This window comes from Mustelus asterias, chromosome 26 (genome assembly GCF_964213995.1).
Source record: "Mustelus asterias chromosome 26, sMusAst1.hap1.1, whole genome shotgun sequence".
NCBI lineage: Eukaryota > Metazoa > Chordata > Chondrichthyes > Carcharhiniformes > Triakidae > Mustelus > Mustelus asterias.
In genome coordinates, this window is record NC_135826.1 from 36,092,657 (window position 1) to 36,103,969 (window position 11,313).

Here is an 11,313-nt window from a genome sequence, read left to right on the forward strand (position 1 = left end):
CCACATGGAGAGTTCCCCCCTCTCCCTCCCTCCCCATTGTACTGGCACAGTGGGGGCCGCTTGCTGAACCCTCCAGTGATTAATTTCCATCAGTGAAACCATTAGCTGTACAAACAGAGGCAGCTGGCATCCCCTGACATGTACAAAGGCCACAGGGAGGGAGACTGGCTCAGAGAAATAGCCCGAGTCACTTGAGAGGGAATTTGGGCCAGGGAGGGAGATATAAAATACTCAGATACAGACTGGTTAGAGCAGGGAGGGGTGGAATCTGAGTCTAACTGTGTCAACTAGTTTACCAGGCTGATTCTGCGGGTTTACCAGGCTGATTCCAGGGATGGCGGGATTGATATATGAGGAGAGATTGACTAGGTTAGGATTGGTTTTTTTGGAGTTCAGACGAATGAGGGGGGAATCTCATAGAGACTTATAAAATTCTAATAGGACTAGACAGGGTGGATGCAGGAAGGATGTTCCTGATGGTGCGGGTGTCCAGAACCAGGGGTCACAGTCTGAGGATTCGGGGTAAATCATTTAAGATGGAGGTGAGGAGATGTTTCTTCACCCAAAGAGTGGTGAGCCTGTGGAATTCATTACCACAGGAAGTAGTTGATGCCAAAACATTGAATGTATACAAGAGGCAGCTAGATATAGCACTTGGGGCGAATGGGATCAAAGGTTATGGGGAAAAAGCAGGATTAAGCTATTGAGTTGGACGATCCGCCATGATCGTGATGAATGGCAGAGCAGGCTTAAAGGGCCAAATGGCCTCCTCCTGTTCCTATTGTCTATGCTTCTATGTCATTTCCTGCAGCAGCTACCCTGGGCTGGTTCTTGCTGCAGGTTGGTGCTGTACCTGGAGGCCTGCTTTGCTCTTCAGATAAAAAAAGTGATGCGCAGACAGCAAGCAAGATCATCTGTTTCATTGAGAAAATGCTGGAAAATCTCAGCAGGTCTGACAGCACCTATGGAGAGAGAATAGAACCAACATTTCAAGTCTGGATGACCCTTCGTCAGAGCGCTATTTCTTTCTCCACTGATGCTGTGAGACCTGCTGGGATTTTCCAGCATTTTCTGTTTTTGTTTCAGATTCCAGCATCCGCAGTATTTTCTTTTATCTGTTTAATTGATGTTGGTTAAGGGATAAATATTGGTCGGGAATGGAGAGAATCACAGAGTTATGGAATTGTTATGCTCCAAAACCCCATGGAATCATAGTATCCCTACACTGCAAAAGGAGGCCTTTCGGCCCATCAACTCTGCAATTCTCAGACAGAGCATCTTACCTAGGCCCTATCCCCTCATATTTACCTCATTAATCCCCCTAACCTATGCAACTTTGGACACTAAGGGGCAATTGAGTATGACCAATCCACCTGCACATCTTTGGACTGTGGGAGGAACCCTGAGGAAACCCACACAGACATGGGGAGAATGTGCAAACTCCACAGTCACTCAAGGCTGGAATCAAACCCGGGTCCCTGGCGCTGTGAAGCAGCAATTCTAACCACTGTGCCAACGTGCAGCCCCAAGGAGGCCATTTGGCCCATCATGTCTGCACCGGCTCTCCAAATGAGTATCATGACTTAGTGCCATTCCCCTGCCTTTTCCCTGTACCCCTGCACATTGTTTCTATTCAAATAATCATCTAATCCCCACTCGAGTGCCTCAATTGAACCTGCCTTCACCACACTGCCAGGCAGTGCCTTCCAGACCCCAACCGCTCGCTGTGTGAAAAGGAATTACTTTGCTGTACTACAAAATGGGATGGTTTACACCCTCCTGAGAAGTCAGGTGGGGCTTTGGATTTTATGCCTCTTCCAAAGGATGGCTCATGGAACAGTGTGGCAGACCCTCCATACTGCACTGGAGTGTCAGCCAAAATGACATCCCTGAGGGGAACTTGAACCCGCAATCTCCTGACTCAGAGGGGAGAGTGTCATCACTGAGCCACACCTGGCAGCAGGAGAGAGCACTGAGGATGTAAAGATGAAGCACCCCATGTAACTATGGTGTTGCAGTAATACAAAGACAAAATACTGGCTATCATAGAATCCCTACAGTGCCGAGGAGGCAATTTGGGTCTGCACCAAATCACCTTTTTGTCTCACTCAGGCCCTATTCTCATTACCCCACATGCTTAACCCACTAATCCCCCTCACCTACACATCTTGGGACACTAAAGAGTCATTTAACATGGCCAATCTACCTAACCTGCACATCTTTGGACTGTGGGAGGAAATCGGAGCACCCGGAGGAAACCCACACAAACACGGGGAGAATGTGTAGATCGGAATTGAACCCGGTCCCCTGGCGCTGTGAGGCAGCGGTGCTAACCACTGTGCCGCCGTGCCACTGAAATAAAAATGGAAAAATGCTGGAAAAACTCAGCAGGTCTGGCAACATCTGTGGAGAGAGAAACAGAGTTAGCATTCAGGTTGTTTAATCAGAACTCCGGCAGTACAACATTGTGTAGCACAACTCAATCATGGACACCAATATAAAGAAGTCCAGGCATGAATGCAACCATTTATAACAAAGAAGGAAGGTAAGATTAGGGAAAATTGGGAAGCTAGTTCTGAGAAGGGAAAAGATTTAATTCCCATTCCTAAGCAAAGTACATCACAAAAGCAGATCAATGCCGAATCTTATCCACCATAGAAATTGAACATTTTAATACATTTCAACAATTGAATCCAAATTCCTTTCACTTTCTCTTCACTGCCTCCTGAAATGATAACTTTTCATTACCATTAACTATGTAAATTTTCTAATTAACTTACTATTTGCAATTCGGACAGCAGCATTAATTGCTGGTGTGGGGCTCAGTGTGCAGTAAGACATTATCCTAAAATTAGCAATACAAAGGCCAAGACATGGCAACAGGATAATCAAGCAAAATGGTCAGTGCTGCACATTCATGGAAATTACTTCTGAGTAGACTGGTAGCAAATCATAGAATCATTCGGCCGGCCCATCGAGTCTGCACTGACTCCCTGGCAGAATTTCTTACCCAGGCTCTCTCCCCCGCTCTATCCCCATAACCCCACACATTTCGCATGGCTATGGCTAATCCCTCTAACCTACAAATCTTGGGATACGAATGGACAATTTAGCATGGCCAATCCACCGAACCTACACATTTTTGAACTGTGGGAGGAAACTGGAGCACTCGGAGGAAACCCACGCAGACACAGAGAGAAGGTGCATACTCTAAACAGACAGTCACCCGAGGCCAGAATTGAACCCGGGTCCCTGGAGCTGTGAGGCAGCAGTGCTAACCACTGTGCCACAATACCACCTCCATGTGATAATAAAAGCAAAATACTGTGGATGCTGGAATCTGAAACAAAAAAATGCTGGGAAAGTTCAGCGCGTCTGGAAGCAGCTGTGGAGAGAGAAAATAGAATTAACTTTTTGAGTAGATATGACTCTTCTGAAGTCATCTGGACGCGAAACATTGGGCAGGATTTTATGGCCTCGCTTGTCCCGAAACCATAAGTTCCCGGCCGAGGTCAACGGACCTTCCCATTGTCCCTCCCCTCGCTCGCTTCGATTCCCGTGGCGGGTGGGGCGGTAGAATTCGGCGATTGACTCTCTTTTCTCCACGGATGCTGCCAGATCTGCTGAGTTTTTCCAGCATTTTTCTGTTTTTGCTGTGGTACTAAATGTTGCTGCTTTTAAGTTTCTGCTACTTTGTTTTATGAAGTAGGTTTCTCAGATGCAGTGCAAAGCCTCATCTGTAGGAGTATGATGAGCTTCCTTGAATATATTTGTGGCAATGGTGAGTTGCTGAGATGACATGGCTCCAGGAGCAGCAAAAAACGCAAGCAGGGGGAAGCAGAAATTAGGTCACTGGCACAAACAGGAACCTGATAATGATCTAAAAGATAAAAATGCACCTGAAGTAGAAAGGAGTTGGTCTGGGAGAGTAGAGCTGTAAGTGTGAAAGAACACTGTCCGAAGATTTGCAGGTTAGGTTGATTGACCGTGTTAAATTTGCCCTTAGTGGCCCATGGGTTAGAGGGGTTAGCGGGATAAATACGTGGGATTATGGGGTAAGCCTGGGTAAGAGTCAGCGCAGACTCGGTGGGCCGAATGGCCTCCTTCTGCACTGTAGTAATTCTATGAACATCAATAAATTGGTTTTTAAAAAAATATCTTCTTTCACAGACACCACACCCAATGGAAAACAACTTTGGAAATCTCTTGCAAAGAGTCACTCCAATGTGACAAGAACTGGGACATTCTGAGCCATATCAGCCTCTGAGCCCTGATGAACCAATCTTCAAAGATCAGATGTGTCCTTGTATTTTGTACTGACTGATTTTCACTCTGTGAATTGTGTGTGAAGATTTGTACTGTATCTTCAGCACCTCAAGCCTGCCTGCCTTTCAGTTTACGGCTGATTTCTACGTAATTTCCACTTATTCACCTTTGGCCCATATAACTGGATACTTAAAAACAGCCAATCTCCAATCTTGAGCATATTAATTGAGCCAGCATCTATATTTATTGGGGAGAGAGAGTTCCACATTTTCACCAATCTTGGCATGAAAAGCTACTTCCTGATTTCAATTTGAATGGCCAAGCTCCAGGTTTAAGATTGTGCTAAATTCCTGTACCAGAGGAAATAACTTCTCTGTATCTATGCTCTCAAATTCTCTCATGCTTTTAAACACCACTGTTGAATTAACCCTCAGCTTTCTAAACTCAAGGGAATGCAGACTTTATATGAAACCTATCCTTGAGCTCTGATATCATTTTGATTAATCTGTGCCTCGAATTAACTAGTCTCTAGAAGGCTAACATATCCTTCTAAGGTGAAGTGTCCAAAACTGAGTACAATATTCCATGTGGCATCTGACTAGTCTCTGTACAATGAAGGATAACTTGCTCCCCTTTGAATTCCAGCCCTTTGAGATACAGGCCAATATTTCATCAACCCTTGTACTTACAGTTCCTACATAGCTTTTAGTGATTTATTTGATCATGGGTCGTAGGTAACACTGGCTGGGTTGTTGCCAGTCCCTAATTGCCCTTGAACTGAGCTAGGCAACAGAGGGTGTTTAAGAGTCAACACATTGCTGTAGTTCAGGAGTCACATGTAGACCAGATCAGATAAGGACGGCAGATTTCCTTCCCTAAATGGCATTAATGAAATAGATGAACAATCCAATGATTGTTTCATGGTCACCGTTGGAGTTTTAATTCCAGATTTTTTTATTGGATTCAAATTTCACCATCTGCCGTGAACCCTAGATCCCCAGAGCATTACCCTGAGTCTAGTGACAATACCATTACGCCATTGCCACCACCTCTCCTTTGTTGAATTCTAAGTCATAACTCCAAGATCTGCTTGTTTCAAATACCTAAAACATGTGAGAATTTAATTGGATTTAAACTTAGTAAGAGAACCCAAGGTACACAACTATGACCAAAGACCAAAGCCTGGACATCCATTCTGTGGATCATGTGCCACTTCATACGTTTGCTCTCATATAGGTGTGATCTCATGCACTACATAATCTCTAGTCTCTTTTCACAGCTCAATTATTTTGAGAGGGATGTATAATATTTCTGGGCATCCTAGACAGAAAGTGACAAGAAATGCTCATTCTTACCACTATTGCCCCTCGATATTCAATGACATTACCTTCACTGAATCCCTCACTATCAACATCCTGGGGGGGTGTAACCATTGACCAGAAACTGAACTGGACTAGCCATATAAATACCGTAGCTACCAGAGCAGGGTAGAGGCTAGAAATCCTGTGAAGAGTAACTCACCTCCTGACCTCCCAAAGCCTGTCCACCATCTACAAGGCACAAGTCAGGAGTGTTAAGGAATACTCTTCACTAGCCTGGATGAGGGAAGCTCCAACAACACCCAAGAAGTTCAACACCATCCGGAACAAAGCAGCTCACTTGATTGACATCCCATCCACAAACAGTCACTCCCTCCCCCATCAGCACTGTGCACTACCTACAACATGCCTGAAGGAACTCACCAAGGCTCCTTAGACAGCACCTTCCAAACCCATGATTACTACCACCTAAAAGGACAAGGTCAGCAGACACATGGGAACAACATCACCTGGACATACCCCTCCAAGTAACTCGCCATCCTGACTTAGAAATATGTCGCCATTCCTTCACTGTCACTGGGTCAAAACCCTGGAATTCCCTCCCTAACAGCACTGTGGGTGTACCTACATCAGATGGATTGCAGCGGTTCAAAAAGGCAGCTCACCACCACCTTCTGAAGGGCAATAAATGCAGGCCTAGCCAGGGATATCCACATACCATAAATGAAAAAAAAAGTGCCACGTGAGGCCAGTAGAAAGAAAACCTGAGAAGTGTAAAAATAGCAGACTTCCCAGAAAAGCAACCAATACATATAATAGAAATTAATCAAGCTAGGGCAGGATCCCCAACATGCCTGGAGGAGTACAAACCTTCTATTAGCCACAGTTGGAAATCCAGCTGCATTGAAGCAATGGTAGTGAAGCTTATCCACACTGGCAGAGCAGCCTCTGTTTTGTTCCCGGAAGATTCTTTGTGACCAAAACCTTGGCCTGAATCCTAGACCCATCCTTCCTATAAAACTCCACACTTTTAGCACAGCTTCACAACTGTTAAACAGTTATGTACATCTGCTACTAATCCATACAGACCGCGGCTATGATCCCTGGTGAGAAAACGTTTGACTGCTATTGCATTAGCTAAGTTAGTGTGACATCAGGAACACTCATTACTCCTTCGAATTACTGCCTGTTGATATCTTGATATAATGTCCCGGACGACTATACAATGCATAATTTCAAAGTTTGCAAACACAGAGTGTTAAACACAATCTTAAAGAGTGTTCAGGAACAGGTAGACTTGGGGGAGTATGTACACACATGTTAGAAGTTGGTGGTAGAAGTTGAGAACCCTGTTAAAAAACTGATAAGATTCTTGGATTTATTAATGGGGGTATGCAGTACAAAAGAGGGAAGTGATGCTAAACCTTTCTAAAACTGGTTAGATCTCAGCTGGAGTATAGTGTTCAATTCTGTTATTATTCCATGTGATGTTAATACAAGACAAATCCGATTCCAGAGGGAAATCTGGTTTGATAGATCCTAACGTCTTATCTTGAATAGCTCTTTCAAAGAACTGGCACTAGTATGATGAGCTGAATAGCCTCCTTCTATGCCTCATCATTCTATGAATCTATGATAATTATTTGCCGCAATATACTCCAAATGTTTATTGTCAAAAGAGAGCATTTAATGTGCATTTTTCTGAAATTGAACCTCTTAAGCATTTGTCGGCTAATTATTTTCCTTCAGAGATGAGTTAGTTCTGATGCCCATATTAAAATCCAGCCCAGGCTAATGGGTTGGCTGTTTCCTCTGTCAGGCTCTGTAGGGTTCCGATGGGATATGTTGGATGGGAGCAATTCCATTCCAATTCCTGGTGCATCCACACAATGTGATTTATATTGGTAATCTCATTCAGAGAGGCCATTGGAGCAGTGTTTTTTTTTATATTCAATTCGTGGGACATGGGCGTCACTGGCTGGCCAGCATTTATTGCCTTTGTATAACTAAGTAGCCATTTCAGAGGGCAGTTGAGAGTCAACCCATTGCTGTGGCTCTGGAGTCACATGTAGACCAGGCCAGGTAAGTTTCCCAACCAGGGTGCCATGATGACCCCCCAGGGTGTGCCATGAAAAAGACTCAATATGATTCAAAATTCATGTCATTAAACTAAAACTAACTTTTGTCTTTAGCTCTGCGATAGGCATCTCTAAGACCTGATGAACTCAGGCCTCCCACGCATGCGTCGGCTGGGAAAGAGCCACACATGCGGTTTAGATTTGTTATGTTGGTCATGCCTATGACTATTGGGACTTGGAGCTAAAGACAAAGGCCCCATGTGCCCGCACAAATAGTAAAACTCAAAATGGGCACAAAAACTCTTGGAGAAGCGAGAGAGATAGGGAGAGGTTAAAAAAAAACAGGTCAGAGGACAGGGAGGAGTTAAAAACGAGGTTCCCAGTAAGGGAAGAAGACAGAGAAAATAGGAGGTGTGCCTCAGGAATTTTTTATAGTATAGAGGTGTCCATGATATATAATAGGTTGGGAATCATTGCATTGGAGTGTGAGAAATAAAAGTAAGGTGTAGAGGGTGCTCTTGAATTATAGAATCGCTACTCTGCAGAAGGGGACCATTCGGTCCATAAAGTAGGCATCTTAACCAAGCCCTCCCACCCCCATCTTTGGGCATTAAGGGGCAATTTAGCACATCTTTGGAGTGCGGAAGGAAACTGGAGCACCTGGAGGAAACCCACGCAGACACGGGGAGAATGTGCAAACTCCACATAGACAGTCACCCAAGGCTGGAATTGAACCCGGGTCCCTGGCGCTGTGAGGCAGCATGCTAACCACTGTGCCGCCTTCTGAGGTTCAGGGTAACAGAGTGGTGGTAGAACTTTCATTTATATAGCACCTTTCATGACCTTGCAACATCCCACAGATCTTTATAGCCAATGGAATTTTAAATTTACTCACTATTGTTGTTGGAAGAGTTCAACTGTGTACAGCTGTACAAGTACATGCCTTGGAAATGGATAGACAGTTCTGCTACATCGGGTGCTCAAAGTATCTTCTTGCAAGCACTTACAAACTTGTACCTGACCTGAGCTGGGAGTGACTGCTGTTGACAATGGGGGATAAAAGTGGAAAATAGTCCTTTTTTTAACAGTGAGAGGCGATGGCTTAGTGGTATTATTGCTAGACTATTAACTCAGAAACTCCAGAAACTCAGCTAATGTTCCGGGGGCCTGAATTCGAATCCCGCCACAGCAGATGGTCAAAATTTAGGGTGGTACGATGGCACAATGTCTAGCACTGCTGCCTCACAGTCTGCACATTCTCCCCGTGTTTGCGTGGGTTTCCTCCGGTGCTCTGGTTTCCTCCCGCAGTCCAAAGATGCACAGTTTAGGTGGATTAGCTATGCTAAATTCTCCCTCAGTGTACAGGCGCCGGAGTGTGGCGACTAGGGTATTTTCACAGTAACTTCATTGCAGTGTTAATGTAAGCCTACTCGTGACTAATAAATAAACTTTAACTTTTGATGTTCCTCCACAAAGAAACCAAAAATTACAAAGGGGAATAATGTGCCAACGTATATCATTCGGGATAGGTTGGAACAAGTTCAGTGAAAGACAGTTGGAACATTGTCCTGAGGGCACTTTCAACTTCCACACATTAAAGTCAACAGCAAAACTCCATTCCAAGAGATTACACTGCCGCAGATAGAATTGCTATAAATAGAGCAAGGCTGTCACAGGGCTTCAACGAGTTGTGTTCGATTGAATGACCTCATTGTTTAAGTGTTGTATTACAGAGACACTTCAAGACCATCTCATCAGCCTGCTGTTTGCAAACAGCTTTAAAGGAGCATCCCGCTGTGTGCTAGCTGTCAACATCCAACACCAATTTAGCTAGCAGCAGAAACCAATTGGTGAGGCTTCATCTAATCACACTCAGTTAGTTATATTCTTCTATAGCCTTCAATTCATTTCATTAAGCAGTTTTTTTTGTTGGAAATTACTTTGGTTTTCAGCATCATTTACCTGAAACTGAATAATTGATTTGGAGTATCTGTGCAATATCTAACCTCTCAGAATGTCAGACTCTGCAGTGTGACAAACCGATTAACCAAGGAAATGCAGAAAATGCTGGAGATACTGAAAGTATCTGGCATAACCTGTGGAGTAAGAAACAGAGTTAACAACGGTTCAAGTCAAGGACCTTTTGTCAGAGCTGGACAAATGACAAGGTTTTCATCTGTAAAGTTGTGTTATTTATTCACACAATAAAGCTTATTTTACATCTGGCTCAGTGTAGAGTCGTTACATAGGATCATTACATAGAACCCGACAGTGCAGAAACAGGGCATTCGGCCCATCGAATCTGCACTGACAACGATCCCACCCAAGCCCTTTTGCCGTAACCCCACATACTTACCCCGCTAATCCCTCTAACCTACGCATCCTGGGACACCAAGGGTCAATTTATCATGGCCAACCAACCTAACTGGCACATCTTTGGACAGTGAGAGGAAACCAGAGCACTGGAGGAAACCCACGCAGACACGGAGAGAACGTGCAAACTCCACACAGACAGTGACCCAAGCCGGGAATCGAACCTGGGTCCCTGGCGCTGTGAGGCAGCAGTGCTAACCACTGTGCCACTGTGTCGCCCCGCCATGTCAGAGCTGGACAAACAACACGGTTTTCATCTGTAAAGTTGCGTTATTTATTCACACGATAAAGCTTATTTTACATTTGGCTCAGTATGGCCATACTAGACAAATGTATTCGCATATTGAATACACAGAGCTATTGGAGCTCAATCGAGAGAACAGCAGCCACTGGGAACATGTCTGGACTGCTTGTTGTCGTTTTCCTCAGACGGACTTGTATACTCTCTTTGCTAAAGTGGGATCAATCCAATAGAATAGATCCAGCCCAGTTTAACAATCTCTTGAGCCCCAGTGGCTACATATGGGGCTCAGTGCATCTGAAACTCCAATTGTTCCCTGGGAGGAAAAGCAGCGGGTCATTACTGGTATCACCAGAGGGGTCAGAAGCCGATCCTGCGGGGAAGCCGCCCATATACACTCTTAAACAATTTCCCAAGAACAGAAACAAGGTACATTTTGCTAGTGCCTCCCTCCCCTTACCCACCTCCACCCACCTTCAAGTGGCACCTCTGGGAAAACTCAGGAATTCTGCCCAAAACACTCAACGGTCTTTAGGGAAACAAATACTAACTGAAGGCTGACATGAAATCACAGAAGTCCCAGGAAAGGCCCTGGAACATGTACAGTCATGAGTAGATCCCAGAGGGGACCAATTACTTTCTGAGAGATCCTTTTGAAGTGGAAGATTTGATTCAGTGAGTCCTTCCCTGACTTCCTCTCCGCTGTAAGAGTTTTAACAACACCAGGTTAAAGTCCAACAGGTTTATTTGGTAGCAAATGCCTGGTGTTAACCTGGTGTTGTTAACCTGGTGTTGTTAAAACTCTTACTGTGTTTACGCCAGTCCAACGCCGGCATCTCCACATCATTCCTCTCCGCTGTCAGAAGCAGGTTTGTTGCTGGTTGCTGGAGTGAGTGCTGCTGAGATGTCCTTACCGACACAGGCCTCTGCTCCCAAGTCTGCACATTGCCCCATTCATGTGATTTGTGATCAGGTCCCAGGCTCAATACCTCTGCTGTGCTGAGTTGCCAATATTTATTAATTTATCTTTATGCTT